The following is a 16,630-nucleotide window of genomic DNA, read 5'->3' on the forward strand; positions in this document are numbered from 1 at the left end:
TTCTTTTTTAAGTTACCCAAAACAACGTTAAGGAAAGTGCTATTGCAGAAAACTGACATGCATCTTCCCGTCGGATAACTTGCTCGATAAGGCCTTCTATTAAAAGATATTTCAGAAATATTGTGAGAGTGATGTTTGACGGACGTTGTAGCCTCTCAGTGCGGACTCTTAAAGTCCGACTACTGTGACCAAAAACGAGGCAAAATTGAAAATAAGTAATTAACACTGTTATTTACTAATTTTCACGGGAAAATGGTAACCTTAGGTTCTGGCACTAGTAAGCCGTCATACAAAAGCGTTTTGGTGTTTATATCTTTTTGGTTTGTTTGTTTGTTTGCCGACCACGAAGGGCCATATCAGGGTGGTGCTGCTTTGACATATAACGTGCGCCACACACAAGACAGAAATCGCAGCACAGGCTTCATGTCTCACTCAGTCTCATTATTCTGACACCGGACCAACCAGTCCTAGCACTAACCCCATAATGCCAGACGCCAGGCGGAGCAGCCACTAGATTGCCAATTTTAAAGTCTTAGGTATGACCCGGCCGGGGTTCGAACCCACGACCTCCCAATCACGGGGCGGACACCTTACCACTAGGCCAACCGTGCCGGTATATATTTTTGGTACCTGGTTCATGATCTGTTCAATTTCAAACTAAGCATGCACAAGTTTTAATTTACTTTCATTCTGTATGCAGGTACCAAAAGCCCGACATCACCGGAGGAAAATACAAGCAAAGGTATGCACGCATGTCTTCAGTGACTGAGAATGTTTATGGGATGAATGAGAGTTGCCTAAACTTCTACTGCAATATGTTTAAGGCATTCATCCCCATTTCATTTCATTCAATCCTATTAGGCCAGTAAAGGCACCCCACTTGACTCTGTGGTACTTTTTTCCTGATCAAAAATTTCTTTCACAGTGGTCACATGACGATGCTCAAGCAAGGGTACCCCCCAAATCGACCTGACATAAAAAAAGGAGTACCCCCAAAAAAACCAATAGTTGGGAAAAAGAACCCATCTATCTTTCTCTCTCTCTCTCTCTCTCTCACTGTCCGTCTCTTTCTCTCTGTCTTTCTCTCTCTCTCTCTCTCTCTCTCTCTCTCTCTCTCTCTCTCTCTCTCTCTCTCTCTCTCTCTCTCTCTCTTTCTCTCTCTCTCTCTCTCACCCCCATTGGTTTGTATATGGGTCTGTGGCCTTAGTAATATAAACCATTATCTTTCTCTCTCTGTTCTATTTGTATGTCCGTGTGTATATATGATTAGAGTAGTATGAAAAAGAAAGAATTTCTGTAATGCTTATGCCACAAACCTTGTAAAATAAGATTTGATTCAATTTGGTCTTCCCCCTCTTCCATTTCAGGCAGTTTTCTTTGTTGTTGCTATAACTGCGAATAAAAGGTGTGTCATTATTTTTTATAAACAAGGAACATAGTTTTTGTTACTGTGAAAGAATTTTGGAATTGTTCTCTAATAGTTGGGGGGATGCTGTCCTGACCCTGTTGAAGGTCGGCACTTGTATATATATATAATATATTTTGTTATTATTATAAGGACCTTTAAACTAACCCCTCTTTTTCCTTTCTTTTGTGATGTAGTTTCCAACTTCATTATTCAAGTATCATGGGTTTCAGGAGTCAAAATCCAGACAGAGGGCAAGCGATACTTTTGTATCTTCTGCGAAAAGTACTTTGCTCAACACCTCAACCGGCACCTCATAAAAAGCCACAGCGAGGAGGCAGATGTTGCTGCGGCCCAGGCTCTTCCGGAGCCCCAACGCTCGCAGGCCCTCTTGATCATCCGAAACCATGGCAGAGACGGAATTAATTGGTATGTGTCCTGCAAGGAGCTAAACCAGATCACAAGTGGTCATGGAAAGCACTTGTGCACCATTGTGCCAGTACTGATTTTTAGACTACAATAGCTAGTTTTCTTATATACTGATTGCAAAAGATAGTACAGGGGTACCTGCAATGACTTGCCAGAAGTGTCCTTAAATTGAAGGTGGCCTGTCATGTTGACGGGTAATTTTGGTAGGGATAATAGACAAATGGACAACAGAAAGCGTCAGCACACTCTGGTTTACGTAAACTATCAGTTTCTGAACAGACATTGCCAGGTTTTTTACGCACAGTACAAACACCCTTTCATTTAAACACTCACCGCTTGCGAACATCCTAAGTACCCTCCGTAAAGAGCTAGCATTTTTTTAAGATTTTATTTTTGCATGGCCTGCAGGATTGTCTAGTACCAAAATCAGACGCTTTTTGGCGCTAGTACTAAAATCTAAATAATAAATTGACGACTTGTAACACAAGCATTCATTAATCCTAAAAGATTTGTTTTTCATCAAAAAAAGATCAGTACAACTCGAAGTTTTGAAAAATGGACAAAAAGGGAGTCCGGAAGCTTGTCACGCAAAGAAGTGTTTCCCGAAGCAGACACATTTTTTGCATTGAACTTGCTTCTTTGAAGCCAAACTCCACCGTTAAGTTTGTGTGATTCGCAGTCGTTGTTGCATTTTAGATTCAGAGTTACACGATAATGTTCTGATGCAGATAAGGCGAGTCGCATTGAAATCAGAAACTGACGACTAGATTGTGAAAAAAAAGGAAAGTTGATCACACCCCGGGGTCCACGATGGCTATGGCGTTAGATAAACCATGCAAAAATAAATTCATTGAAAATTGCTGGCTCTTTACGTAAGGCACCTCAGATATTCTCAAGCGGTGAGTGTTCAAACAAAAGGGTGTTTGTACTGTGTGTCTTTGATGGTTTGCGGGAGGCTTACTGTGCCTTAAAAGGGATATGTGGTCTCTCATCGGAGAGGCCACACATTGCAGGTACAACTCCACACACTTTTTAACTTTGTGACTTTCATTGCCGTGCACTGATACACTGAGCACAAAAAAGTAAAGGATATTTTTTTCAATGGTATACCCCAGATAACAGCAGTTATTTGGTCAGAAATATACGTGAATTTGAAAATCAGTCTTTCTTCTGCTCAAAAATGTGTTTCTGGAATCTGAGCAATATCTGGGTATGATGTCACTGGTCCGTGACCACATCTACTCTCAAAAATTGTGTTTTTTGATGGCTTGATTCACTTTCAACCGTTGAAACAGTGACTTAAACTGAATATTTTACATTTTTTACATTCGAAAGTTTATTTGGTGTCTTACCTAATGGTTCATACAAATTTCGTTCAAATCTGTCGCGCTGTCAGGCTGATCTAGTGTGTAAAACAGAGCGACCACAAAACTGAAAAACAGCAAAAAATCAATGGTTTTAATGGTGTTTTTGCTGGGTAGCTGCAGGCTCTCCAAATTTCACAGAACTTAACTTTTTGTGCTCAGTGTACATACAGCAGACTTGCGCTCTTCAGTCTCTTTGTTTGTATGTTTGCTTAATGCCCAGTCCACCACAAAGGGTTATGTATCGATTGGACATTGGATTTCCCTTCTTTGAGCCATGTGACGTCAGAGGCATACAAAACTTCATATTTTGGCGTTTCAGGTTGACCGAAACTTCAAAGGAACTACAAAACACACGTCATGTGTTTGATTGCATGTGTGTGTGCTGTTCAATGTCAAAACAACAACAAAGTCAGTACATGACGTGTGTTTTGTAGTTCCTTTGAAGTTTCGGCCAACCTGAAACGCCCAAATATGAAGCTTATGTGTTTGATTGCAAGTGTGTGTGTGCTCGTTCAATCGTTAAAACAACAAAGTCAGTACCTGAAAGGAATGCAATCGATAAATAAATGTTATTTGCGTTTTTGACCAAAATATGACATTTTACACAGATCAAGACAGTCATTGTTCTCCGAGACTGCGCTAGCAGTCGAGGTGAACAATGACTGTCGAGATGTGTGTAAAATGTCATATTTTGGTCAAAAACGCAAATAACGTATAATATCAGGGCGGTTGCTCTTCAGTGCTCTTCAGTGTAATGCACCATAAAAGAGGAGTCACACTACACAAATTCTAACCTGTCTTTGATGCAATTCATGGTCTCATTGATTTTTGGGTTGTTCTTGTTGATTATTTTATTTTATCATATTCGTTCCATTTCCTTGTATTAATACACACCCCACAAAATAATTTTTAAATCCAACCAACATGGTGGTTTTTTTTTTTACTCACATGCGAAGCAAAAGTGAGTCTATGTACTCACCCGAGTCGTCCGGACGTCCGTCCGTCCGGAAAACTTTAACGTTGGATATTTCTTGGACACTATTCAGTCTATCAGTACCAAATTTGGCAAGATGGTGTATGATGACAAGGCCCCAAAAAACATACATAGCATCTTGACCTTGCTTCAAGGTCAAGGTCGCAGGGGCCATAAATGTTGCCTAAAAAACAGCTATTTTTCACATTTTTCCCATTTTCTCTGAAGTTTTTGAGATTGAATACCTCACCTATATATGATATATAGGGCAAAGTAAGCCCCATCTTTTGATACCAGTTTGGTTTACCTTGCTTCAAGGTCAAGGTCACAGGAGCTCTTCAAAGTTGGATTGTATACATATTTTGAAGTGACCTTGACCCTGAACTATGGAAGATAACTGTTTCAAACTTAAAAATTATGTGGGGCACATGTTATGCTTTCTTCATGAGACACATTTGGTCACATATGATCAAGGTCAAGGTCACTTTGACCCTTATGAAATGTGACCAAAATAAGGTAGTGAACCACTAAAAGTGACCATATCTCATGGTAGAAAGAGCCAATAAGCACCATTGTACTTCCTATGTCTTGAATTAACAGCTTTGTGTTGCATGACCTTGGATGACCTTGACATGTATTTTGGTAGGAAAAATGTGTAAAGCATGTGAGTCGTATGGGCTTTGCCCTTCTTGTTTTACCTTTCTTAACCCCGGCGAAACGGTCAAGAATAATTCTAGAACCATTCAAGAAACGTTCATGAATATTCATGAATATATATTCTAGAAGTTTCTTGAATTATTCATAAAGATTAAATGAGAATTCTTGAATTTTAACTAGAATATTTCGATGTTTTGGTAAGGAATATTCTTGAAAAAGGACTTGAATAATTCTAGAATATTCTTGCCTACTTGAAGAATATTCCTAACATTATTCTAGAATATTCCTGACAATATTCTAGAATATTCCTAACAATATTCTAGAATGACACTAACATTATTCTAGAATATTCCTAACATTATTCTAGAATATTCCTAACATTATTCTAGAATATTCTTAACATTATTCTAGAATATTCTTAACACTATTCTAGAATAATTCAAAAAAGTTCAGGAATATTCATGAATTTATATATTCAAGAAGTTTCTTGAATTATTCATAAAGATTAAATGAGAATTCTTGAATCTTAACATTTTTCTGGAATATTCTTGAATCCTGTTAACTTAAAGTATATTCTTGAACATGTCTTAAGTATTCTAGAATATTCAAAACTAGGTTGAAGTTCTACTTCTAGTATACTCTCAACACAATTTTCAGAATGATCTTGGAATATTCTGTGCTGGCATTTAAGAATAAATCCATTAAGAATATATTCTTCATACAAATCAGAATGATAGTACAATTATCTAATGACTAATAACAGAACAAGAATATTTTAAGTGATTTTTTCCTCCATCAATACTTGATACAGCAGACAAAACAAGATTTCATTCAATACTTTATCACATGTAATTTAACTACTCGAAGGATGATAAATCGGTGATGGTTATTCATTTGGCGAAGAACCTTTCCACTGGTCACACCGGGTGCAGTCTGAATACTGGAGCCGATGCTTTGCAGGTTGCGGATGCCCTGTAAAGTGCAATGAAAATACAATTTTAAATGTCTAAATGTTTCTTTGTTGTGCTTTTTTTCATCATGCTTAAAGAGTCAACAATATGGTCAGGAATCTGTCAAGGTGTCAAAATGCAAAATTCCTGTTCTGGATACTTTTATTACTATGTATTTTGTTCCGTTTTAAAATGACTACAAAATAAACAATACAGTTATGAAGTATTCTTCATGCAGATTCTATCCACACCAAATGTATGACAGTATGTATCAGTTGCCTGGATGCTGAGAACATTAACTGTTCAAGAAATGATGGTTACAAAATCGAAAAATGTTTTGTGAATTTTGTCAAATCAAGGGTTCCATGTCAATGTTTTTATCAAATAAGTCACCATTCATAAAAGTATTGAAACAACTAAATGATAGCTTTAGTTAGCTTCATTTCCAGAAATGCCATCCAGAGAGTTTTTGGGGACTGACATGCAACGGGCCAGGAATGAAAGAAATTACAGTATTTAACTAATTTAATTTTCAAAGAGACTTTTTGTTGCGATTCCAAGCCATTTTTTTCTTCAGTTTAGGAATAATTCATTCATCATGTTTTGTGCTTTCATTTAATTATCCCAAATGTTGTTGTGACAAAGGTTTAAATCAATAAATGTTGATTGCCTTCACTTAATTACCTGAGGAAATCTCTTCTTGCATCACTATTCCCATGGCCTTGACTCGGGCTTGAGCACCTCTTGAAGCTCTTGAAAAGACTAATGCACTCTCTGACAAGATGTTGATGGGTTGATGGTTTGCAGCTTGTTGCCTTTTGATGCAGCATCTGTAAAAATGAGAAGTGATCAAATTAGAACAACCATTATATATATAATTATAAATGCTCAAGTTTGAATATATATTTATATTTACTAATAAGGGGTAAATACTGAACTGTTTACAAATAATACTAATAGTAATCATCTTTGTTCATGCAGGAATTTCTATAAGTATAAATATATGTTCCTGACCAAACCCAGTCTCCTGTAAAGTCTTGTAATTGACTAGCTAATACTCAGAAGACAATTATTTGAAAAAAATAAAACAATTTAGTGCCGGCTTGCTGATTGACACTTGACTATTAGTATCACTGTCAGACACATATATATTACAATCAATGAATGATACATGTGCAAATTACACTTACAGTTACACAGAGACTGAAAAGAATAGGTTTGAAAGGGCTTGAGTAAAAAGTCATGCAATCCTACCAAAACAAATGATAGTTCAAAATAAACAAATCCTACAGGTCTAACTCAACTGATTTCACTTAAAATCTTGCAAACAAGAGAGAAAGCATTTAATTGTTATTCACTTATTCACGTTATTGTAAAAAAAATAAAAAATAAAAACCTAAACCTAGATCCTAGATATATATATCTATAATGTCACCTAAAACAAACAACAATATCAAACATAAAAGAATTTTTATAAAATTAAAACACCTACCTTTGTTTTTCCTGAGAAAATCAGGATACAGCTTGTTGCCACTCAAGTGAGATCGCTGCTCTTAGTTTCACCCATGGTGCTTTCAGTTTCACTCATCTGTTATTTTTGTGTCTGGCACCTCCAAGTTCAAACTCTTGTTTGGGATGAAGAATACAGCATTTCTTCATGCCTAACAAGTTGACAAATCGGTGGCATGCCATTTTTTCAGATAAATGGAGATTACAAAATCTTTCTCAGTTCTAACAACGTGCTTCCAAAGAATTTGGCGCCTGGTTTCTTAGCTTCCGGTGCCAGAGTTTGTCCACCGGAGTTACTTCCCTTAAAAGCAAAATGGCGACGCTCTGTAAATACACCATGAGGAAAGGGGACTCTTTTGAACGAACTGCTGCAGCTAGAAACCTTTTCTCTGTTGTCTTTGTTGAAGCACTTTTGCATCAAAGCAAAACAACATTGATCCATGCATCATTTCCATGAACTCAGTAAGTATGTTTTGTTTTTGCTTGTTTTATTCAACACGTGGTACAGATGTAAACATGTGTGTCACTGTGTGACTGTGAAATCGAAACCAGCCTTCAATTTTAAAAGTTTCTTCTTCGATCTGACACATGAGAAATGGCAGATATATAAAACTTAACTACATTTTAAGCAAAAGTACTGTTTAATCATGTGATGATTTGATTGTTGGGTTTAACGGCCGCCTTTCTGTGTCAGTGTGTCATTGTGTCGTCTGTTTGCAAACAGAAAGTCTGCCGTGATTTGCGTTCTGCTGGCACTGTTGGACAGAATAAACGAAACCTGTTGGGTTCAAAGTATAAATTATAGACTGTAACTTCTGCTGAATTTGTTTGAGGTTTGGAACTCACAGATTTGGTATAAATTTGCCGCTAGCAAACTGACTGGTTTGGTCAAAATTAAAAACAGGTTTCTGAAAATGAAATTGAAAAAAGTGCTTCAAATTGTAAACATGCCTGTGGGTATTTACAACAATGACGATTATAACAAATATTCCGAAAGTGTATTGATAGAATTATGTACATTTATGTAAAAAAGTAACATTAACCATTGCATCAAAATTGGTTTGATTGATTGATTGAATGACATTAATGACAAGCAATACGTTTGTAAGTTTTCTGTTCACATTCACTCTAGTTATGATGATGATCTTTGGAATGTCTTATGTTTGAGTTTATTCTTTGTTAAAACCTTTTTTTGTTTCTTATTTACTAGGTCCAGGAAAGAGGGGTGAAGAAGATATCTGGATGAATTCTCACTGGAAGTACCATGAAGCACATCATAAATAAAATATCACTGGAGGAAAAGGTAAGAGTCCTGTCAACGAACTGTGAAAGTAATTAATCAGCCAGTGAATGAATTAAATCAATTAATGGGCAAAACGTCTCAGAGAAAAATGGCTTATTTCAGATGAAAATGTGTTTTCATCAATAATATACCATATTTACATACCAAAAAGAACAAACTGCGGACATTTAACTCTTCATTTTTGTTCCTTTTTCTAAGTTTTTGAATGAATGATTTTTTGTAAACTGTAGGCATTGTGTTTCAGGCTTTACAGGACACAATGTTGCAAAGCTTCAAGCTGATACTGAGCCTTCTTTTGAATCAAATCCACCATGCCCTGCCACAGACTGACAGTGAAGTTGGCCAAGGGAATCATCCAACAAGGGATGCTGGTGACAGTGACCTTTCCTGGAGAAGCGGTACCGCATCCATGCAGTTCCAGTAGTTCAGAAAAGTGATGACAAATGTTGAAGACACATTCTGCTTGTGAACATTGTTAGCCCAAGATCGACTTGTCATCTATTTCACTTCTTTGTGACAATATAACATTTGAAGAATGAACCAAGTGTTTGTTTGGCTTTATTTTGTAGCATAATTCGAATGTGTAGCAAACACAACCAAAACTATAAGTGGAGAACACAAAATTAAATTAAAAGTGTTTTAAACAGTTCTTGAACTTTGAAGAAGAATGTTCTTGAATAAGATCATTCTTGAAAAAAAATATTCTAGAACATTGTTGCTGTTCTTGAATTTTGTTCGATATTCTAGAATATTCTACAAGCCAAAAAATTCTAGAATAATGCCAGTTGAAAAATTCTAGAACATTCTAGAACATTCTAGAATATTCTTGAATAAAAAAAAGTTCTTGAACAACGTTTCGCCGGGGAAATGCCCTCCAGCAAGAAATAGTGGACAGCGAGCTTTGCTTGCTTCCAAATTTATATTAATGAGCTAATTATAACATTTAATCATCATCAAAAACCTTGTCAATGCTTTCAATGTGTGTGTGATTCAGAAGTCGTTAGGTAATCTGGCAGTCATTAAAACAAGGTAGGGGTCAAATTAAAAGTTTTAAAGTTGCCACAGCGCTCCAAAAACTCAATAATGTTTGTTGCGGTTTTACAAAATGTGATCCAGATTCACTGAAGGGGGCCGGGGACTCAAAATAACCATTTTTTCATGTTGGGAGTCGTTTAGCTATGTTTTAGATATGGTTAGCTCTGTTCAATCAATCAATGAGTCTTATATCGCGCATATTCCGTGGGTACAGTTCTAGGCGCTCTGCAGTGATGCCGTGTGAGATGAAATTTTATACGGCCAGTAGATTGCAGCCATTTCGGCGCATATTTACCTTTCACGGCCTATTATTCCAAGTCACACGGGTATAGGTAGACAATTATTAACTGTGCCTAAGCAATTTTGCCAGGAAAGACCCTTTTGTCAATCGTGGGATCTTTAACGTGCACACCCAATGTAGTGTACACGGGGGGAGGTTCGGACACCGAAGAGAGTCTGCACACAAAGTTGACTCTGTGAAATAAATTTCCGCCGAACCTGGGATCGAACTCACGCTGACAGCGGCCAACTGAATACAAATCCAGCGCGCTACCAACTGAGCTATATCCCCGCCCGTTAGCTGTATCATTCTGTTTTTTTTCTTTTCCTCTCACTTTGAAGGCCTGGGAATTATGTATTTTTGTCAGTATTGTTTTTTATTTTGTATTTTGTACGTTATTGTCTCCATGGAAGGTGTGATTTTTTGGGTGCTCATTTTTTGTAGTCTTTAGCATGTACAACAAAGGCATTTTGAGGAACAGCTGTCAATTTCTGTTTCAGGGAACTACAGCAAGTTCTCGAGAGAAGAAGAGAAGGCCGTGAGGAAGCTTTTTCAAGCTTCCATTTTGGGAGGAAAGCTTCCAGGAAAGAAACAAATTTTGTTGGGCATTGCAGGCAGCCAAACACTGGAAGGGAGATCCTGGACCCAAATTAAAGATAAAGTGGCAAATGAAAAGAACACATGAAGCACATGTACTAAATTTAACTGTTACTTCCTACTGTAATATTAATTCCATTTCCCGCAGTTTCCTGTCACTTTGAGGGAAAACTGCACTTTGGTTTGTGCAGTGCAGTTCTTTTGTCAGTTGTTCTCCTCTTTATTTGTTCTATCGTCTTTCTTCTTCTTTTTTGTGTGTGTACTTTTGTGTTTTTGTGCCTGAAGAAGACCCTTAGGTCGAAACGTCCCTGTTATTTGTTCCGTGTTCGTCATTTTAACGTGAGTACATTGCTTTTTGGTCTCTTTATTGTTCCCTCTCACGTGCAGTCGCCATTGTTTAATACTTTGAGGGAAGTTAAAAGAAATATTTTTGTCGACAAGCAAAGTGGTTACAAGCCCCCCGGTCATACACTTTTTTTTTTCGTAAAGCACAGATTTTTTGCTCCCACCCATGCAGTTGGAAAACCTTTTCAAATCTCTTGTGTTGTTTTAAACTTTTGCTCTAAACATTTGGTATGACACAAATTTTGAAGTGAAAATTGATTCGGATTACAGTATCACTTGATTATGTTTCATGATTTTTGAGTCACTTGAGAAAAAGTGACTCTATGTAATCGGTCAGTGTTAGTCTGTCCGGCCGGCCGTCTGGCCGGCCGTCCGTAGACACCACCTTAACGTTGGACTTTTCTCGGAAACTATCAAAGCGATCGGGCTCATATTTTGTTTAGTCGTGACCTCCAATGACCTCTACACTTTAACGATGGTTTCGTTGACCTTTGACCTTTTTCAAGGTCACAGGTCAGCGTCAAAGGAAAAATTAGACATTTTATATCTTTGACAAAGTTCATCGGATGTGATTGAAACTTTGTAGGATTATTCTTTACATCAAAGTATTTACATCTGTAGCCTTTTACGAACGTTATCAGAAAAACAAGGGAGATAACTAGCCTTTTCTGTTCGGCAACACACAACTTAACGTTGGGCTTTTCTCGGAAACTATAAAAGTGACCGGGCTCAAATTTTATGTGAACGTGACTCATTGTGTTGTGAATAGCAATTTCTTCCTGTCCATCTGATGCCTCATATAATATTCAGAACTGCGAAAGTGACTCGATCGAGCGTTTGCTCTTCTTGTTTTCTGGTTTACCTTGTTTCTTTTTGGTGTAAATATGTGGACGTCTGCACTGACAGATGTCATGACAGCTGTCCTTTGTATGAGATTGTCTGGGTTGTGGATAACTCCCATTGATCATGACTTTTGTATGGACCCGCAACATTGTTACGTGTATTTGCTCTGTCCAGTAGGAAAACATTTTTAAGTCTTCTTGTGTTGTTTTAAACTTTTGCTCTAAAAATGTGGTTCCCATTGAACCTCAGTACAGATTATGGTTTGCAAAATATATGTTGCTTACTTGATTCTTGAGAATTGTGTTTGTTTTCGCTACCCCCGCGGGTTAGGGGGAGTCCCATATTGGTTGGGACGAGAAAGAATTTACCCGATGCTCCCCAGCATGTGGTAAGAGGCGACTAACGGATTCTGTTTCTCCTTTTACCCTTGTTAAGTGTTTCTTGTATAGAATATAGTCAATTTTTGTAAAGATTTTAGTCAAGCAGTATGTAAGAAATGTTAAGTCCTTTTTACTGGAAACTTGCATTCTCCCAGTAAGGTAATATATTGTACTACGTTGCAAGCCCCTGGAGCAAATTTTTGATTAGTGCTTTTGTGAACAAGAAACAATTGACAAGTGGCTCTATCCCATCTCCCCCCCTTTCCCCGTCGCGATATAACCTTCGTGGTTGAAAACGACGTTAAACACCAAATAAAGAAAGAAAGTCTGTTTTCGCCAAGTGAGGGTGTGTGGCTGTGAGTGTGTTTGTGACAGTAAATTCAACACTATGAGTGACAAAGAACTGAAGACTGTGTGTGGCAGGGAACAGGACACGTTGTGTCATTCGCCTGTAAGTGTAATCATTATATTTTGTAACCATCAAAAACAATTTCCCTTGAAATCAAAACACAATTTCCCTTGAAATCAAAACATCAAAACATTAACAAGTAAGAAAAAATGACACCTGAAAATGGCATTCAATGGTTACTCATGCTCTCTCTCTCTCTCTCTGAATTACAACAAAGGAATAATGATGCATAAAATTATGACAGAAAATGCACCCGAAACCATTTGCTCAAAGTTCTCTTTGAAGAATTCGCACCACTTTATAAAACTAAACACTCCTCTTCCTAGGATAGACCTATTTAAATCAAGTCTTGTTTATTCAGGAAGCAGCCTCTGGAACGCTCTTCCGGACGCCCTGCGGCAATCCACCAACACAGATTCTTTTAGAACCAAATATTCTTTCCATTTAATGAACTCTATGAACAAATAAACTTGATTGGTATGTTTTCTTTGTATACAGTTGTTCATTATCGGAATTATGGTTTATTGTACAAAATCACGAAGATTTGGCTCTGTAATACATTGTTTTGCTGAGCTAATGTATTGTTGGGTTACTTTCCGTTTATCTTCATTGCTTTACACCCAATTTTGAACACTACCTTATGATCTACAATGCTTCTACATAATGCGCTTCATGTACATAAACTTATATGTTCTACCATTAATGTTTTTATGTAACCTTTTTTTCCCTAGTCATAGTTATAGTAAAATAGTTTAGTCCCTCTTTAGGGCGAGGGCCAGATGCAAAAAAGCATATCTATGCTTATTCTTGTCACCCTCGAAAAATAAAGATTTGTCATTGTCATTGTCATTGTCTCTCTCTCTCTCTCTCTCTCTCTCTCTCTCTCTCTCTCTTTCTCTCTCTCTCTCTCTCTCTCTCCATCCCCCCCTCCTGAAAACAAACAAACATCAAACAAACATTGAGGAACCAAAGCTAAATAGCGTTTTAAAGTATAAGCTCAAGAGGATACTTCCCACTGTGATATTAATTACTAGTGTGTTTTTGTGAGGGTGCTTTAACGTTTCAGTTATAGGGAGTAGCACACGTTTGTGATATGATCCGTGCATGTCTTAAACAAGTAATGGCAGTGCATATTAGCAGATCTGCATTTTCAACCATCAAGTTATTCACGAATGGTAGTCGTCCGATGTTGGAATATAGCGTGTTCGTGTTTTTAGTCTCTCGTGTTCTTAGTTATATGATTCAAGTCTTATATCGCGCGCGTATCTCCAGACTCTGACTCGAGGCGCAGGGATCTATTTATGCCGTGTGAGATAGAATTTTTTACACAATACATCACGCATTCACATCGACCAGCAGATCGCAGCCATTTCGGCGCATATCCTACTTTTTACGGCCTATTATTCCAAGTCACACGGGTATTTTGGTGGACAATTTTGTTATCTATGCCTATGTAATTTTGCCAGGAAAGACCCTTTTGACAATCGTGGGATCTTTAACGTGCACACCCCAATGTAGTGTACACGAAGGGACCTCGGTTTTTCGTCTCATCCGAAAGACTAGCACTTGAACCCACCACCTAGGTTAGGAAAGGGGGGAGAAAATTGCTAACGCCCTGACCCAGGGTCGAACTCGCAACCTCTTGCTTCCGAGCGCAAGTGCGTTACCACTCGGCCACCCAGTCCGTTTAGTGTGATCAAGCAAACGCAAACAATCCTTGAATCTTTTAAAGCACGATAAAAAGATCAAGTATCGATCCTCATATCAAACAGACAATGAAGTAAGGCGTCCGCCCCGTGATCGGGAGGTCGTGGGTTCGAACCCCGGCCGGGTCATACCTAAGACTTTAAAATTGGCAATCTAGTGGCTGCTCCGCCTGGCGTCTGGCATTATGGGGTTAGTGCTAGGACTGGTTGGTCCGGTGTCAGAATAATGTGACTGGGTGAGACATGAAGCCTGTGCTGCGACTTCTGTCTTGTGTGTGGCGCACGTTATATGTCAAAGCAGCACCGCCCTGATATGGCCCTTCGTGGTCGGCTGGGCGTTAAGCAAACAAACAAACAAAAATTCAAAATCAAAGAATACAATCTCTAGCTGCGCACGCTAGCTTTGCGAAATAAAGTGTTGGTTTGGTTACCAACACCCCATCCCGCCATTTAATTTTAACACACACAAATTTAAAAGATTGAAAATTATTCCGAATATAATTTTCTAAATAAATTTTTTTGTCTTGGTTGAAAAATTGCGACACGACCTTAATTCATGCTAACAAACATTCTTATTAGGTTAAATTTTTTTTATTTTTTTTTATTTAAAAAAAAAATATTTTTTTTTATTTAAAATTTTTTTTAATTTTTCTTTTAAACTAAGCTTTGGTTTTGTAACGAAAGTCCGGCCTAAAGTCTTTTCATGCGCAAACAAAAAAAAAAAAAAAAAGATTGAAAATTATTCCGAATATAATTTTCTAAATAAAATTTTTTGTCTTGGTTGAAAAATTGCGACACGACCTTAATTCATGCTAACAAACATTCTTATTAGGTTAAATTTTGTTTTTTTTTTTATTTAAAAAATTTTTTTTTTTTTTTATTTAAAATTTTTTTTTTTTTTTTTTTTTAAACTAAGCTTTGGTTTTGTAACGAAAATCCGGCCTAAAGTCTTTTCATGCGCAAAAAAAAAAAAAAAAAAAAAATACCCCCCCTTCCCCCCCCCCCACCCCCCCGGTTTTGTAACGAGAATATGGCCTTAAGTCTTTTCATGCGCAAAAAAAAAAAAAAAAAAAAAAATTACCCCCCCCCCCCACCTCCTATTTTTTTTTTTAATAATTCTGGATTACTGGTAGCTTTTTTGTACTACCACGCATATGTAACGCTATTTTGATAAAGTTGATAGTATTTACAGCTTTCCGGTCATAATTATGTCCGGCTATCATTCACTTTTAGGTGGCGGATGTCCAGATATAACACGTGTTTCAGAATCTCTATTTTTGGGTGTGTAACTTTCAATAATGAGTGTTTTAAAAAAAAAAATTCTCAAAAAGTATTCTTAAAGTCCGACACATGTTTATACTCGCACTCCGTTTCTGTAGCTTTAGCAATAAACAAGTCCAGATATAACACATTTTTCTTTGCGGCTAATGTCCAGAGATCCCCCCCTCAGACACGTATGTGTGTGTGTGTGTGTACGTGTGTGTGTGTGTGTGTGTATGTGTGTATATATGTATGTACAACATGAGTCTGTATATGTACGTGCGTGTGTGCGTGCGTGAGTGTGTATGCATGCGTGCGTATGCGCGTGCGCGTGGTGCGAGTGTGTGTTTATACGTGTCTATGTTTGCCTATGTGTGTGTGTGTGTGTGTGTGTGTGCTTCTGTATCTGTGAATGTGTGTGTGTGTGTGTGTGTGTCTGTGTGTGTGTGTGTGTGTGTGTGTGTGTGTTTGTTTGTGAGATAGTGAGAGAGAGAGAAAGAAAGAAAAAGAGAGAGAGAGAGAGAGAGAGAGAGATGAGGAGGGGAAGAGAGAGCGAAAGGGAGAGAGATGGAAAGAGAGCAAAAAAGATAAGAGAGAGAGACTTTTATACAGACACAAAGAGAGACAGACAGATTTAGAGAGAGATGGAAAGAAAGAGAAAGACATAGGGAGAGGGAAGGGAGAAAGAAAGAAAGAATGAAAAAGACAGAGACGTAGACAGAGAGACAGGCACAGAGGGACTGAGAGAGAGAGAGAGAGACAGAGAAAGAGAGAGAGAGAGCAAGCAAGACAGAGAGAGAGACTGCGATAGAGAGAAAGAGACAGAGAGAGAGTCAACCGGCAAGCTCAGTACAGTGGAATAGTTTCTGGCGTGCCACCTCTCAGGTACGTTACAGAATGCTCCCCGCAAACACCCGTTGCCTAGACCATTCTCGGCGAGCGGTCGCCATTGTTACGCTTCAGTGACCCCAGACAATGGTACTCGTACCGAGCGCCACAACAAAACTATGCGTTGCCTAGAAAACGTTCGCAAACGTTCTGTGGCGCTCTGCCTATGCAACGCACCCCAGTAGTTGTCGTTCGGCGAGGGATTTATTTCCCAGAATCAACTTTGTGCAGACTCATCTCGGTGTCCGAACACCCGCGTGTGCACGCATGCGCACGATGAAGAACCCAAGTTCA

The 16,630-nt window shown here is 38.0% G+C and overlaps 2 long non-coding RNA genes across 2 annotated transcripts; both read left to right on the forward strand.

Moving 5' to 3' along the window:
* Positions 1-315: 315 nt before the first annotated feature.
* Positions 316-11,981, forward strand: LOC138968455 (uncharacterized). The gene is made up of 3 exons (XR_011456201.1): positions 316-742; positions 1,639-1,834; positions 10,409-11,981. It is a non-coding gene; the product is annotated as an uncharacterized lncRNA (long non-coding RNA).
* On the forward strand, positions 7,268-9,133 carry LOC138968454 (uncharacterized). Its single transcript, XR_011456200.1, has 3 exons — positions 7,268-7,752; positions 8,501-8,593; positions 8,838-9,133. It is a non-coding gene; the product is annotated as an uncharacterized lncRNA (long non-coding RNA).
* Positions 11,982-16,630: the final 4,649 nt, after the last annotated feature.

This window comes from Littorina saxatilis, linkage group LG6 (assembly GCF_037325665.1).
Source record: "Littorina saxatilis isolate snail1 linkage group LG6, US_GU_Lsax_2.0, whole genome shotgun sequence".
In the NCBI taxonomy this organism is placed as follows: Eukaryota; Metazoa; Mollusca; class Gastropoda; order Littorinimorpha; family Littorinidae; genus Littorina; species Littorina saxatilis.